Source organism: Nicotiana sylvestris, chromosome 9 (assembly GCF_000393655.2).
Source record: "Nicotiana sylvestris chromosome 9, ASM39365v2, whole genome shotgun sequence".
NCBI classification, from domain to species: Eukaryota; Viridiplantae; Streptophyta; class Magnoliopsida; order Solanales; family Solanaceae; genus Nicotiana; species Nicotiana sylvestris.
This window is the reverse complement of record NC_091065.1, coordinates 64,584,060-64,599,291: the sequence shown is the minus strand read 5'-3', so window position 1 is coordinate 64,599,291 and position 15,232 is coordinate 64,584,060.

Sequence of the window (15,232 nt, the reverse complement as noted above, 5' to 3'; positions counted from 1 at the left end):
TTCTATACTATTATATTACAGCTCATTGGGGCAAGAAGTTTCGTTTTCACTATCATAATCGTCACTGACCTTCTTTGGTAGCGTTTTATAACCAGAACTTCTTTTTCACTCTCTATGTGCTCAAAGGTTTGATGTAAGTTCTTTTTCTGATGTTTGATATGCCCTCAGGTTGGAATTTATCCACATTCTTCCCCATCATCAACAACTCAACATATTTGATTAGGAATGCACCACAATCAGTCCTAAAAAAAATTTAAGATAGGGAATCAATTAGATAATATCTTTAATAAATAAATTTAAAGTACATATAAATTATATAGCAAATGACAATACTTACGATCCAGTTAGTTTCGGTGTTCTTTGCCACTGAGTATCAAATTTATTGAATGCATTTCCAAAAGACTTATGATGTTTCTCAAACTGTGAGAACTTAAGCAGGTAGGGGATCATGTGTGCATACATTTCAAATTATTTCAATCCAGTCTCATATGGTTCACTATATATGGAGTCATACACATTAATTTTTTTCTCATTCAAGTCCAATACCCCCAAAAGAAAATGCGTCACATCATCATTGTTCTTGAAAGTAGTCGACATGAGTTTTTTTTATCAACATTTGACCAAGCAATTCCGGAAAGTTATCACCTTTAAATTTTCGATGCCCATATCAGTTTCATCTTCTAAATGCATATGTGTATAAAAACTTTCATAATGATCTTCATTATCATCACATTGATCATCAACTGCATCTTTGCTAATTAATGGAAGGTTCTCTCTCTTTGTTCATTTCATGTGGTTTCTCAAGAAGCTCAAATAACGTATCAACCTTCGACTCTAAGTTTATCTTTAAAGCTTGTGAGATAGTATTTAAAATTAAAATTAGTAATATTAGTTGCTTATGTGATGATCCAAAAGGTCATCTCTTATTTTAGAAGTCAAATTCATGTTCCGAGGCCTTGAAAACCTCCTTTTATCTCTCCTCGATTTGCATGCGCAGTCCGGGCGCGATGCCGGAAAGCCTTATGTGAAAAATTTAAGAAATGATGATTTTTGGCTTAAAGAGATGATTTTTGTTGACTTCGGTCAATGTTTTAGATAAACGAACCCGGACTCATGTTCTGACGGTTTCGAAAGGTCCGTAGTAAAACATGGGACCTAGGCGTATGCCCGGAATCGAAATCTGAGGTCCCTAGCCCGAGAAATAAATTTTTGAAAGAAATTGATAAGACTGAAAATGTAATAATTTAAAAAATTTGATCTTGTTGCTATCGGGCTCGTATTTTGGTTCCGAAGCCCGATACAAGTCCGTTATGATATTTAAGCCCTATCTGTGAAATTTGGTGAAAAACGAAAGTGATTTGATGTGATTAGGACCTTTGGTTGAGAAAATAGGAGTTTTGAACTATCTTGAAAATTTCATGAGTTTTGGTGTTGAATTCATAGTTCTAAATATCATTTTGGTGATTTGATCGCGCGAGCAAGTTCATATGATGTTTTAAGATTTGTGTGCATGTTTGGTTTGGTGCCCCGTGGGCTCGGGTTAGTTTTGGATAGGCTATGGGATGAGTTTGGAACTTAGAAATCTGCTGTTGCATCTGATACCTGTAGCAGGCCTCTAATCTCGCAATTGCGAGATCAAACTTTGCAAATGCGAGCTTAATAGTTATGGCAATTGCGAAGTCTTTATTGCAATTGAGAAGAGGATCTGGGCCAGTTCGCAATTGCGAATATATCTTCGCATTTGCGAAGTAGTCAGGGAAGGGGGAATCATCGCAATTGCAACCAAAGGTTCGCATTTGCGACAGTAGCAGAAATGCGATAGGTTCGTATTTGTGATGCCAGTCTCGCATTTGCAAAGCTCAGGTCGCAAATGCGACATCTGCAACTGTTCAAAACATAAACTTAGACGGGATTTTTCGTTCATTCTCCCATTTTTCAAAACCTAAACTTCAAGAGGCGATTTTTCTAGGGCAAGTTCTTCCCCAAATCATAGGTAAATGATTCTTAACTTATTTCTTTCAATCTATTTCATCTTTTTACAAGATTTCATCCTAGAATCTAGGGGTTTTCATGGTGGAATTGGGGATTTGGGTAGAATTAGGAATTTTTATAAATTGGGGATTTAGACCTCGATTTGGGGAGAATTCCAAAACCAATTATGTATCTGGGCTCAGAGGTGAATGGGTAATCGGGTTTTGGTCTGAATTTCGAGTTTGGACCAAGCAGGTCCGAGGTCGGGTTTTGACTTTTTGGGGAAAATATTTTGGAAAACCTATAGTTATGCATTGGAATTGATTTCTTTAGCATTTATTGATGTTATTAAGTTAATTATTGCTAGATACGAGTGAATTGGTGGTGGAATCGAGAAATAAAGTGGTGACTAAGCCTTGAAATACCCGTTGGTTTAAGGTAAGTGTTTGGTCTAACCTTGACTTGATGGATTAGGAATCCCCGACATATTTGCTATGTGAAATTCCATGTGTGTGGCGTATAGATGTGGTGACGAGTACCTATGTGCCACCAAATTATCATTTTTGCATGTTCCCTTCCCCGTTTCTAAATATGTTGTTTCTTGTCTTAATTGCTACTTGCTCATAAATGTTTCCATGTCTAATTGCTTCATATTAACTGTTGTGTCCTCTATTGAAGTATTAATTATTTCATAGTTTCATTTTTATTTCCTTGTTGGTTGAAGTTGGTTTGTTGGTGCCTCATGGTACACTTTGGTTGGTCTCGCTGTGTAGTATTAACTATTGAAGTTTCATAATGGCATAGACCTCCCGATGTTATGATTTGAGGTATAAACGTTGTGAAAGGTTTTAAGTTAAATTGTGAAACACCTGTTCTTGTGTTGTGATTGGTACTGATATGTTGGGATTGGGTTGCACGCCGCAATAGAAGGAATAAAGGTGAATGTGTTTGTCTGGTTGGATCGGGTTGTGCGCCGCAACAAGGAGTAATAAGGGTGGACAAGTGGGATCGGGTTGCACGCCGCAACAGGAGGAATAAGGGTGATATATTGAGGAGTAATAAGGGTGGAATGGTGGGATCGGGATGAGCGCTGCATCAAATGTTATTTATGTATTCTTTTCTGCTGAAATTCATTATTGTAGTGTTGAAACTCCCTTAAGTATTGGCTATATGTCACGATCCAAAATCTAACCATGGTCGTGATAGCGCCTATCGTGTTACAAGGCAAGCATATTCCCAAAATATTACTACTTATTTGATTAATTTTAAGAATTTAATAAAATATTTCCAATAATTTAATTTTTAATAAACTAAACCAACTCTAAATATAAATAATATAAAATACGGAAATGAGTCCCAAACATTGGGGTGTCACCAAGTCACGAGCGTCTAAAATTATGAACTAAGATATATAAACTGTCTAACTGTCCAAAGGAAGAAATGACAAAAGGAGTAACAAGGTCCGGACACTAGCAGCTACCTTGAAATCTCCAAAGATAGCCGGCCTAAACTCAACGATCGCCGTGCTCTAACTCACCTGTATCTGCACATAAAGTGCAGGGTGTAGTATGAGTACAACCACCTCAGTAGTAACAGAAATAACTAAGGAACTGAGCAGTAGTGAAGAGCTAAGTAAAATAGTCCAATTATTTATTTTCACAATTTAAAAAAATAAATATGAATAAACAGGTAAATTCCATAACTCAACAAATACTACAAAGAAATTTAATAGATAAATGCAGCAATAACAAAAGTAAATGCAACTTCACAGCAATGTCACTTCATCAGTCAGCACTCGCACCCGCACTCAACACTCAACACTCAATACACTCAACACTCTATACACTCAACATTCTGCACTCACTGGGGGTGTGTACAGACTCCGGGTGGTCCCTCAAATCCTCACTTAAAACTCTCCAAAACTCAAACCCTAACTCCTTTAATTTCGCTTTGAAATCATCAATCAAATCCTAAAAACGATGATGGATTCATGAAATATAACCAAAAATCGAGTAGAGAACACTTACCCCAATCTATATGGTGAAAATCGCCCAAATCCGAGCTCCCCAACTCAAAATATGATCGAATGAACAAACCCTTATTTTATATATTTTTCTGCCAGCTATTCGGCCTCGTTTCTCATGCCAAATGATCTTGAAACTTGTTTTCTATGCCTCCAATGGATTCCTTGTGAAATTCTAGTCAAGTTAGGCATTTGAATCACTCAATTTGACCTTATAATGAATGAGATATGTAGGTTTTAATATTTGCAAATAATGTAGATTTTTAAATACGTTGCTAGTGACAATATTGTAATTAATCTGAAAAATCTAGCAACCTAATTCTTAGTAAAATGACCCTAAAATCCTCATACGATGTCCAAATTCGATGATTATTTTTGATACGGGTCCGTAATTATGATACAGATCTAATGCTTCAATCAAAAAAGAATTCGGAGCTCATTTGTTCAATATGATATCATTTATGCTTGAAGAAACGTCGTCGAAACATAAGAAAAACGAGCGCAACACAACCCAAACTTATCCAAAACTCACCCGAGGTCCTCGGGACCTCAATAAATAATTCCAACTAGTCATATATCACTACCCAAACTTAGTCGAACCTCCGTAACACCCAAAACAATACCAATACACTAAATCAACCTCAAATTCAAGCATAAGAATATCTAAACTTCCAACTTTCGCCAATTCAAGCCTAATTCTACCACGGACCTCCAAATTATATTCCGGACACACTCCTAAGTCTAAAATCACCCAACAAATCTAATCGAATCATAAAAATACAAATTCGAATTCGTTTACTCATAAGTGAACTTCCGATTGACTTTTCTAACTAAGAGACTAAGTGTTCATTTCACTCCAAAACTACTCCGAACCCAAACCTTCCAACTTGATACAACTCAACACAGCTGAACAATACATAAAGAAGCATAGATGGGGGAAATGGGGCTATAACTCTCAAAACGACAGGCCGCATCGTTACATCTTCCCCCTCTTAAACAAACGCTCCTCCTCGAATGAGTCTAAAAGCATACCTGGAGTCTCAAATAGGTGAAACCATCAGCAATACCTTCTCATCACATTCAAATCATATGAACTCATCTCGCGGTCACATCATACTCATCACGTATCTATCCATCCACTATTTTCACTAATAGGGACACTACCGAACATATAAGTCCACAAGCACGCGCTCACACAATCAGCACCTTAGTGCTCAATCTACAGTCAAAACCCGGCCTCAAATCCTCCAGACTAGCCCAACATCAACACACAGAAATCATATCTCGCACCTCATCCAAGGAATCACAAAATCCGTCGATGCACAACCTCCAGAATCAATACCGCACTATAAGAATTCAAGAAGGTGAAGTTTTCCTAAAGGTTCTGCAGCCTCTCGAAGATAAGTACAGACGTCTCCGTACCGATCCGCAAAACTCTTCTAAACCCGCTCATGACTCGTGAGACCTATGTAACCTAGGCTCTGATACCAACTTGTCACGATCCAAAATCTAACCATGGTCGTGATAGCGCCTATCGTGTTACAAGGCAAGACTATTCCCAAAATATTACTACTTATTTGATTAATTTTAAGAATCTAATAAAATATTTCCAATAATTTAATTTCTGATAAACTAAACCAACTCTAAATATAAATAATATAAAATACGAAAACGAGTCCCAAACATTGGGGTGTCACCAAGTCACGAGCGTCTAAAACTATGAACTAAGATATATAAATTGTCTAACTGTCCAAAGGAAGAAATGACAAAAGGAGTAACAAGGTCCTGCGGACACTAGCGACTACCTTGCAATCTCCACAGATAGCCGGCTTGAACTCACCTGTATCTGCACATAAAGTGCAGGTACAACCACCTTAGTAGTAATAGAAATAACTAAGGAACTGAGCAGTAGTGACGAGCTAAGTAGAACAGTCCAATTATTTATTTTCACAATTTAAAAAAATAAACATGAATAAACAAGTAAATTCCATAACTCAGTAAATACCACAAAGAAATTTAACAGATAAATGCAGCAACAACAAAAGTAAATGCAACTTCACAGCAATGTCACTCCATCACTCACCACTCACCACTCGCACTAAGCACTTAACACTCAACACTCAATACACTCAACACTCTGCGCTCATTGGGGGTGTGTACAGACTTCGGAGGGGCTCCCAAAGCCCAAGCGCTAAGCACAGACAACTCACGTGCTACCATATCAATACCTAGATCCGCACGGTCAACTCACTTGCTACGCAAACAACTCACACGCTATGGTATCAATACCTGTACCTGCACGGTCAACTCACGTGCTATGCAGACAACTCACGTGTTATGGTATCAATATCCTTACAACCAGGCCCTTTCCTCACTCAATCATGTACTTCACTAGCCTTACCATCATCAATAAATAAGGGGACACAACCCACATCAAGTATCACAACATATTAGAAAATAATAGAGACTGAGGTTAACATGTACAATAACTTCTATGACTGAGTACAAATAATGTGAGCATGAATAAAGCCTAAGCATGATCTCTAACATGAAGGTAGACAAGTTCAACAATAAGTAACTACATAAACACAGATGATGACCATGAGGCCTCACGGGACGGACCAAGTCTCCATCCCTCGAGGTATACACCCACACGCCCGTCACTTAGCATGGGTTTCACCTCAAAACAATCACACGATATTAAATTCTCCGGGTTTATACCCTCAAAGACAGAGTTAAAACTGTTACTTACCTTAACCGCATAAAATCCTACTCTGGGATGCCCTCGTCTCTGGACTCGGTCTCCAAAAGCTCTAAATCTAACCATAATCAGATTAATACCATCAATATGTGCTAAAGAATCAAATTCCACAATAAAAACTATAAATATGCCAAAAATTCGAAATTGGCCAAAACCCAGCCCCCGGGCCCACATCTCAGAATTAGTCAAAAATGGCAGAATCATAAACCTCGTTCTCTCTCGAGTCTAACCATATAAAATTTATCAAAATCGAACTCCGTTTGGTTCCTCAAATCCTCACTTAAAACTCTCCAAAACTCAAACCCTAACTCCCTCAATTTTGCTTTGAAATCATCAATCAAATCTTAAAAACGATGATGAATTCATGAAATATAACCAAAACCGAGTAGAGAACACTTACCCCAATCCATATGGTGAAAATCGCCTCCAAAATAGCCCAAATCCGAGTTCCCCAACTCAAAATATGATCGAATGAACAAACCCTTATTTTATATATTTTTCTGTCAGCTATTCTGCCTCGTTTCTCATGCTAAATGATTCCGAAACTCGCTTGCTATGCCTCCAATGGATTCCTTGTGAAATTCTAGTCAAGTTAGGCCTTTGAATCACTCAATTTAACCCTATAATGAATGAGGTATGTAGGTTTTAATATTTGCAAAGTGCAGATTTTTAAATACGCTGCTAGTGGTAATTTCGTAATTAATCTGAAAAATCTGGCAACTTAATTCTTAGTAAAATGACCCTAAAAGCCTCATACGATGTTCATATTCGATGATTCTTTTTGCTACGGGTCTGTAATTACGATACAGATCTAATGCTTCAATCAAAAAAGAATTCAGAGCTCATTTGTTCAATATGATATCATTTATGCTTGAAGAAACGACGTCGAAACATAAAAAAACGAGCGCAACACAACCCAAACCTATCTGAAACTTACCCGAGGCCCTCAGGACCTCACCAATAATTCTAGCTAGTCATATATCACTACCCAAACTTAGTCGAACCTCCGTAACACCCAAAATAACACCAAAACACCAAATCAACCTCGAATTCAAGCCTAAGAATTTCAAAACTTCCAACTTTCGCCAATTCAAGCTTAATTCTACCACGGACCTCAAAATTATATTCCAAACACACTCCTAAGTCTAAATCACCCAACGAAGCTAATCGAATCATAAAAATCCAAATCCGAATTCATTTACTCATAAGTCAACTTCTAATTGACTTTTCTAACTTAGCTTTCTAACTAAGAGACTAAGTGTTCATTTCACTCTAAAACTACTCCAAACCCAAACTTACCAACTTGATACAACTCAATACAGCTGAACAATACATAAATAAGCATAGATAGGAGGAAATGGGGCTATAAATCTCAAAACGATAGGCGGGGTCATTACACTATAGCTGAGTATTGGTAGAAGATTGGGTTCCATATTTATTTAATGCAAGTTACTGTTATATTTCATTATGTATTTCTTTTCTGTTTTTGTAACAACTGTTGCAGGTTATATATGTTGTTATGCCCCGTGATGACGTCCAAATCCACTACTAAAAAGTAAATGGACACGGTCGCACGCAATATAATTTACCCAACTATCAGTCAGGGTCGAATCCCATAGAGAACAATATGTAGGCGATTAGGAATGTAAGAGAATTATCACTTATCGCGCAATGCCAAACACTTAGAATTGGTTTAGAAAATGTTTATATTTAAATGCAGAAATGTAAACTAACCTAGAAAGTAAGTAAAATTATCAATGGCTACAAGGATGGATCTATCGGGAATTACACTCAAGTAACGATCCCATGTATTTCACGATTTTACAAATATGAGCGAGTTTATGTTAATTAGCCACGGATAATAATTCTTAATTAGCTTCTTCCGAAGACTAACAAGACTTCCTAATTGGATTATCCCTAAAACAATTAAGAGATTAAGCACACCCGGAATAGCTACAAGTAGTTCAATCCTATCCCTAGGTAGAATCTATAAAATGAGGGTTAAATCCTCAAGTTCTTGTTAATTAATCTTTCCCAACCCCAAATTATCTTTTCTAAAATTAATTCGGAGTTAATGGGCGAGTCCTAGGGTTAGCTAATCCCTTTGGAAACATTAAAGAACAAGAATAATTAAAGTAACAATAACTCACTTCATAAAAGAATAAAAATCATTCAATACATAAGCACAACAAGATATTTAATCTCCACTTTAAACATGAATATTTTCATAAACAAGATTCAAGTGTTGGATAAAATACTACACACTTAGATATACAATACAAAGCAAGAAAATGAAGAAAGTAACATAAATGGGTAAGAAATTCTCAACCAAAAGCTTCAAATCTTCAAGACCAAAGTGTGTGTGCAAAGCCCTAGCTTCCAACCTTATTCTCTCAAGCCCTAAGAATTGAAAAATAAGCCAAAGATTTTCCAAAGATCTGCTAGGTCGAGTATTTGTGGGTTTGGAAATGAGAACATGTGAAATGCCTAAATTACCCAGGTCTGATGCCCATTGACCGCATCTGCAGATGAATTCTCGCAGATGCGGTTTCGCAGATGCGGAACTTTGAAATATGTCTGACACCGCAGATGCGGACTCCAAAGCGCAGATGCGCTACCGCAGAAGCGGAAAAATACTCGCAGATGCGATTCCTGGCAAAAGGCTTAGCTCTGCAGATGCGTTTCCTCTCCCACAGATGCGGGGTCGCTTCTGCGACCTCTCTTCCGCAGATGCAGAATCACTGGAGAGTTTTGCATTGTTCTCATCCTTTTTTTCTCAATTCCACTTCAATTCAATTCAAACGACTTCATAGCATCATTTACCTAAAAATCTAACAATATACACCATAAACGACCTCATATTATAGTTAAAGGACATAAAAGCTAAAGAAAAGAGACTATAATGAGTGGTAAAATCACCGCTCATCAATATCCCCAACTTAAAGCTTTTTCTTGTCCTCAAGCAAGTCATAACCAACGTTTCAATGGGATTTACCATTTAAAACACAAGTTGTATTGTTATCATTTACATTTCACATTCTCTAATTTAAGCACCATACTTATGGATTTGGTTGGTACTAATAATTAGGCTCAAGTATGTGTATCTTTCCCGAATGACTCCCTCTTTTAAAAACAACTTCAAGAATGTGCAAGGGAGTTTCAAAATAATCAAGTGACAAGAATAAGCCTCAAGAAGTGACTCAAAAGCACTAGTCCACTACATATGCTCAACTTACTCAATTTCACCAATCCTTCCTAATTCATGTGCCCTCACAAGAAAGAAAGTCCCAAAATCACTATATTTACAATACAACATAAGGGACAAATTTACGAAGACACTCACTCTCACAAAGAATTTCAAGTGTTACAACATCTCATACCATAAGCTTGCCCTTATTTTAATTCATCGCCTATTCAAGAATGTTCGGTTGGAGGTACCATAAGGACTTTTTAAGCTTGTAATGTAGGTTTAGGGAAGGGTAGGATAAGTATTTGGATACAAGTGACTTCATTCTCCTTGACCACTACTCACATTTGTCATTCTTTTTGCACTTTGTTTCTTTTCAAACCACATAGCCTCATTGGCATCTAGTTCCCAATATATAACCACCTTAAATACCTCTCTAATTTTCTTCAAGGCTCCATAATTTATATATATACAAATATTTCTCTCTCTTTTTTTAATTATATATACATATGTTTCTTTTGGAGCTTGAATAATTTAATAAGAACACTTTGAGGTATATGTTCCTACACTCAATGTACAAACTTACCAATTTACACTTTGACATCACACCCCCCAACTTAGGCTTTTAGCCTCATTCTCAATGTTCAAGGAGGGACGAGTTCAAAAGAGGGAATTATTTTACAAAAGAGGAAAGGTTTGTAGTGAGGTGACCAAAGAAAAGGTTAAAGGCTCAAATAGGGTACTAGTGATATTATTTATGCAATGTAGCCTTGAAAGGCTAAAGAGGTTTTGCAAATAACACAAAGAATGCCTAAGATCATCCCTCCAACCAAACATACTATCATTAGCGTTGAAAGACCAACCGGGCAAGTTCTAGATGATGAAAGTAAACACAAGATTTATTTGTACAAACACTAACACACATGGCACATGAAGGGCACAAAATATCATAACATGAATACAGTATACTCTTACAGCCACCCCCAACTAAAAACATTGCAGTGTCCTCACTGCACAATATCAAAAATAAAGCATAAATAGTTTGAGGGTCTCCCTGAGGTCTGCATCAGACTAGCAGACCGTGGGAGGACGACTGATCAATGTTGTGCTGAACTTGTGGTCTCATCATCATCACCACCATCACCAGCAGCTTCTGACATGAAGGAATACTCCTCGCTATCATCTTTGTCCGCCACTGGTATCTTCTTGCCTGGGTTTGCCCATTTGAAGATGGCCTTTATGCCTCTCCACATTTTATCATGAACTTGCTCTTCTTCTTGTTCTTCTTCTTCTCCTTCTCGAAGTCTGACTAGAGATCTGCATGCGCCTTGGCCAAGTTGTCGTAGGCTGTCTCAAGTCTGGTCACTGATGCTGCCATCTTCTCATGAGAATCTTTCTGACTCTTTTGCGCATCTAAGTAACTCTTCGTTTTGTCCCTAGAGAAGTACGAGGGCCCAGGATGGGAGGATGAAGGCCCACTTGGAAGCTGTGACACCAACTCCCGGATGGATGCAAGCTCGGAGTTTAGCACCCCAAATGGTCCCTCAGGTGCAGCTGCCTGTGAAGATGACTCTGAACCAGCAGTCGTAGTGGTGACCTTCCTTTTCTTACTTTTGACTGCACTACCCTCTCCTATCACTCTCAGTGGATGAAAAGGTTTATCAGCTAGTAGCCATCGATCGGTGCTACGCACCTCAACCTCTGCTCTCGTGCATAGCTGTGTGATCAATGAAGGGAACATCATCCCTGCATCCTTGTCCCGCAAATACTCCCTCAGCTCCCGCAGAGTATAGTAACCGACATTCACAGGAATGTTGTCCAGGAGGCATGCAATAATCAAAGCCCTAGTGTAGGAGACATGTGAGATGCTTCCATAAAGAGACGCCCTCTTGCATAGGATGTACAACCACATTTTTGCTTCAGTTGTGAAGTCAATTGACCTCAAGCCTTTTCTCTTATTTCCCCATTTGGATCTCATGCTTGGAGGGTAGAGTTTGGAGACAAGCCATTCCCTATTGTCACACTGATCTTTCTCTTGCACCGGCTCTATTGGATAGTTGTGAATCCCAAGAGTGTTATTTATCTATTCTATCCCAAACCTTACCAATTTTCCTCTGATGATGAGTTGTGGGTTGGCAAAGTCTGTGTGCTTGAGGTTGGCATAGAATTCGTGTACCCACTCCTCATTAGCTTTGCATGGAGTGGGAATGAAGCATGACCATCCAGATGTATGGAGACGGGCATATAAATCTGGGAGCTTCTCGGCCAATTTTTCTTCGTTGATCCCCTTTTCAAGCACTATCCTTTTGTTGACGAGGTTGTCATAATATCTGCGATGACAGTCAGCCAACATGAAGCATGATTCATCAAACGGTTCCTCAACCCCTTCCTCAATTTCATGTTGTTGTGGGGCATTTTCGCTCATGTTCGGGTCCATTTTAGCTCCAAGTACCTTCATAAAATCAAAACAAAGTCAGTTGGGAAATAGAATCATGTAAAGCAAGTTAAAACACTGCAATTAGGCTAAAGAATTAACTTGAACGAGCCCAGGAAGGCCCTGTTGCAAAGCCACTGGAATTGGCAATTCTGCCCAGTTTTCGCATCTGCAGAACAGTAACCGCAGGAGCGGTTCCGCTACTGCGGAATTTCAACCGCATCTGCAGTTTTTCTCAGCTTGGCCAAAGCCGCACCTACGGAGTAACCATCGCAGGTGCGAGACCGCATCTGCACTACTAGTGAAGATGTTCAACAACCTAGAATTCTTTTATTTTTTTTACTCTTAAACCCAATTTTGGCACCTAATTTATACTCAAGACTTCTAAATTAGTGCACTACATGAAATTCTAATTGTATTGAGACCAATTTTGTGATACTTAGCAAGAAATTTTCTTTTAAACATTTTGTTGAACACATTGCAAGCAGTTTAAAAATGGCCTCTTATTTACACAATTTGGGTACTCAAATTTCCTATAAATTTGTTTCATGATATACAACACACACAAATGCACTCTCAACCAATTTTCCTCACCCTATTTTCACACAAATCAGAAGGGAATGGGGAAATAGGGGACATGGCCACTGTTAGGGCTAAGAAAAGAAGAAGGGGAAAAGAGAAGACAAAAGGAGAGAGAAATATATGAGAACTGAGAGAAAATACCTGAGTCTCGTATGAGTGTAGTAGAATTCACAAGCAATGGAGGTTTTGGAGTATGTTAGAGATGGGAGAGTTTAGGAATGGGGGAGCAAATTGTAGAATATACCTGTGAGAAGAGCAATATGCAGAGAATACAGACTTCTATTTTTTTAAACTGCTCGATTTTTGCATCTGCGGTAATTTCTCGCATCTACGACGCTGAACATGCGGCCAGTAGCTCGCTTCTGCGGAAACGATCGCTTCTGCGGTAATGTAGCCGCTTCTGCATTTGCAGTCACAAATCCGCAGATGCGGTTACACCAGAAGATTGATGCACAAATTTTCCAGCTACTGGTTTTTTGCCCTTCGGATCACTCTGACCTGTAGAAATCAGCTCCAAAAAATGTAAAACTTGGCAGATTAGTCACAAATAATATTCTAAGCTATTCTAAAAATGAAAATTTCAAAAATGACTAAAATATTTTAAAAAACAAAATAATGGGTTGCCTCCCACCAAGCGCCGCATTTAACGTCGTGGCACGACGCAACTCAACTTTACCACTTTTCTCGCCACTTGGATGATATGAACTGGGCACCTAGCTTGGAATCAAGCTTGTAACCACGAGCGATGGGGGGTGGTAAGTCGATGATAAAGCCAAGCTTTAAATTCTTTATTTTGCACTTCTTCGCTCTCATGTGAGGAATGTCATTTTGCCTTCTTGTTCCTTCAAATTGCAAGATGTATGGTTATTGCCTTTCCTCCTTGCAATCCCTCATTGACTCGTGTAGTTCAATTCTCATATCACCACACAATTCCAATGTTGAAAAATGCTTGGAATGTGACTTCAAACCTCCAACTTGCAGTTTTTTTTGGATTTTGACATCCTCTTCTTCCCCCGGACTAGAGTCAATCTCAACCAAATTCTCATTTACACCGGTTGACTCTAATTCCATATTTTTCTTGGCATCGCTAACAATCATGGAGTTGGTTGGCGGATGTTCAATTCTTGAATCCTCAAAGTAAAGCTCACTTTCTTCCTCGAAATTAACTCTTCTTGGCTTCCTTCCACATTCTCAAGTTGGTGGGCATAATGAGCCTCAACCAATATTTTCATTTGCTCTTCCAAAGTGCGGATGTGTTCATCATTGTGAACCAAGCCTTGTTTCAAGTCCTCGAGTGCAAAGTTATGCTTCTCCTCATTTTCAAGAATGGTCTCCAACATGAGCATCATCTTCTCATCTTGAGCATTTGAGAGTTCTTCTTGGTTTTGATCAAGTGCCAAGGAAGGATTTTCGGCTTCCACATCTAAGAAAAATTCTTGGCTATCATTAACTTCCGAGGATTTTTGGTCCTCTAAAGCTTCAAGCATTTCTCCCATTTGTGAGTACAACCTTGCAAGTGCCAAGTCGTTTTGGAGACTATTTTCTAAAAGCTCCTCCAAGGCACTTTGTTCTTTGTTTCCTCATTCAAGTAGGCATTCTAACATGAGCTTGAACTCTCCATTTTGACCATGCTCAACTTCTTCCACTTTCATGGCCCTATAATTTTCATCACAAAAAGTAGAATAATCATAGCGGGGGCTAGGGGAAGGGAAGGACAAATAAGCACAATCATCCCAATTACCATTTTAAAAACCACACTTATCACAAATACTCCACTCATGGGTTTGAGATTGTGTGCACAATTCACCCCCGGGAGAATTTAAATAATTTTACCACGAGTGTGGCCCTCCACAAGAAGGACAAGGGTCATCAAAGTATGAACAACTACCATCCGACCCATTTTCATTATATAATGCCATTTTTCAAAAATAAGAAAATAAACAAGAAACAAACAAAAAAAATAGACCAAGGTACAAAAAATTAATTACACAAATATTCACAAGTTTGGACCAAAGCACTTATGCTTATTTCTCAAACAACCTAAATTACGCCAAATTGTTCCCCGGCAACGGCGCCAATTTTGATGACATCCAAATCCACTACTAAAAAGTAAATGGACACAGTCGCATGCAATATAATTTACCCAACTATGAGGCGGGGTCGAATCCCACATAGAACAATATGTAGGCGATTAGGAATGTAAGAGAATTATCACTTATCGTGCAATGCCAAACACTTAGAATTGATTTAGAAAATATTTTATATCTAAATGCA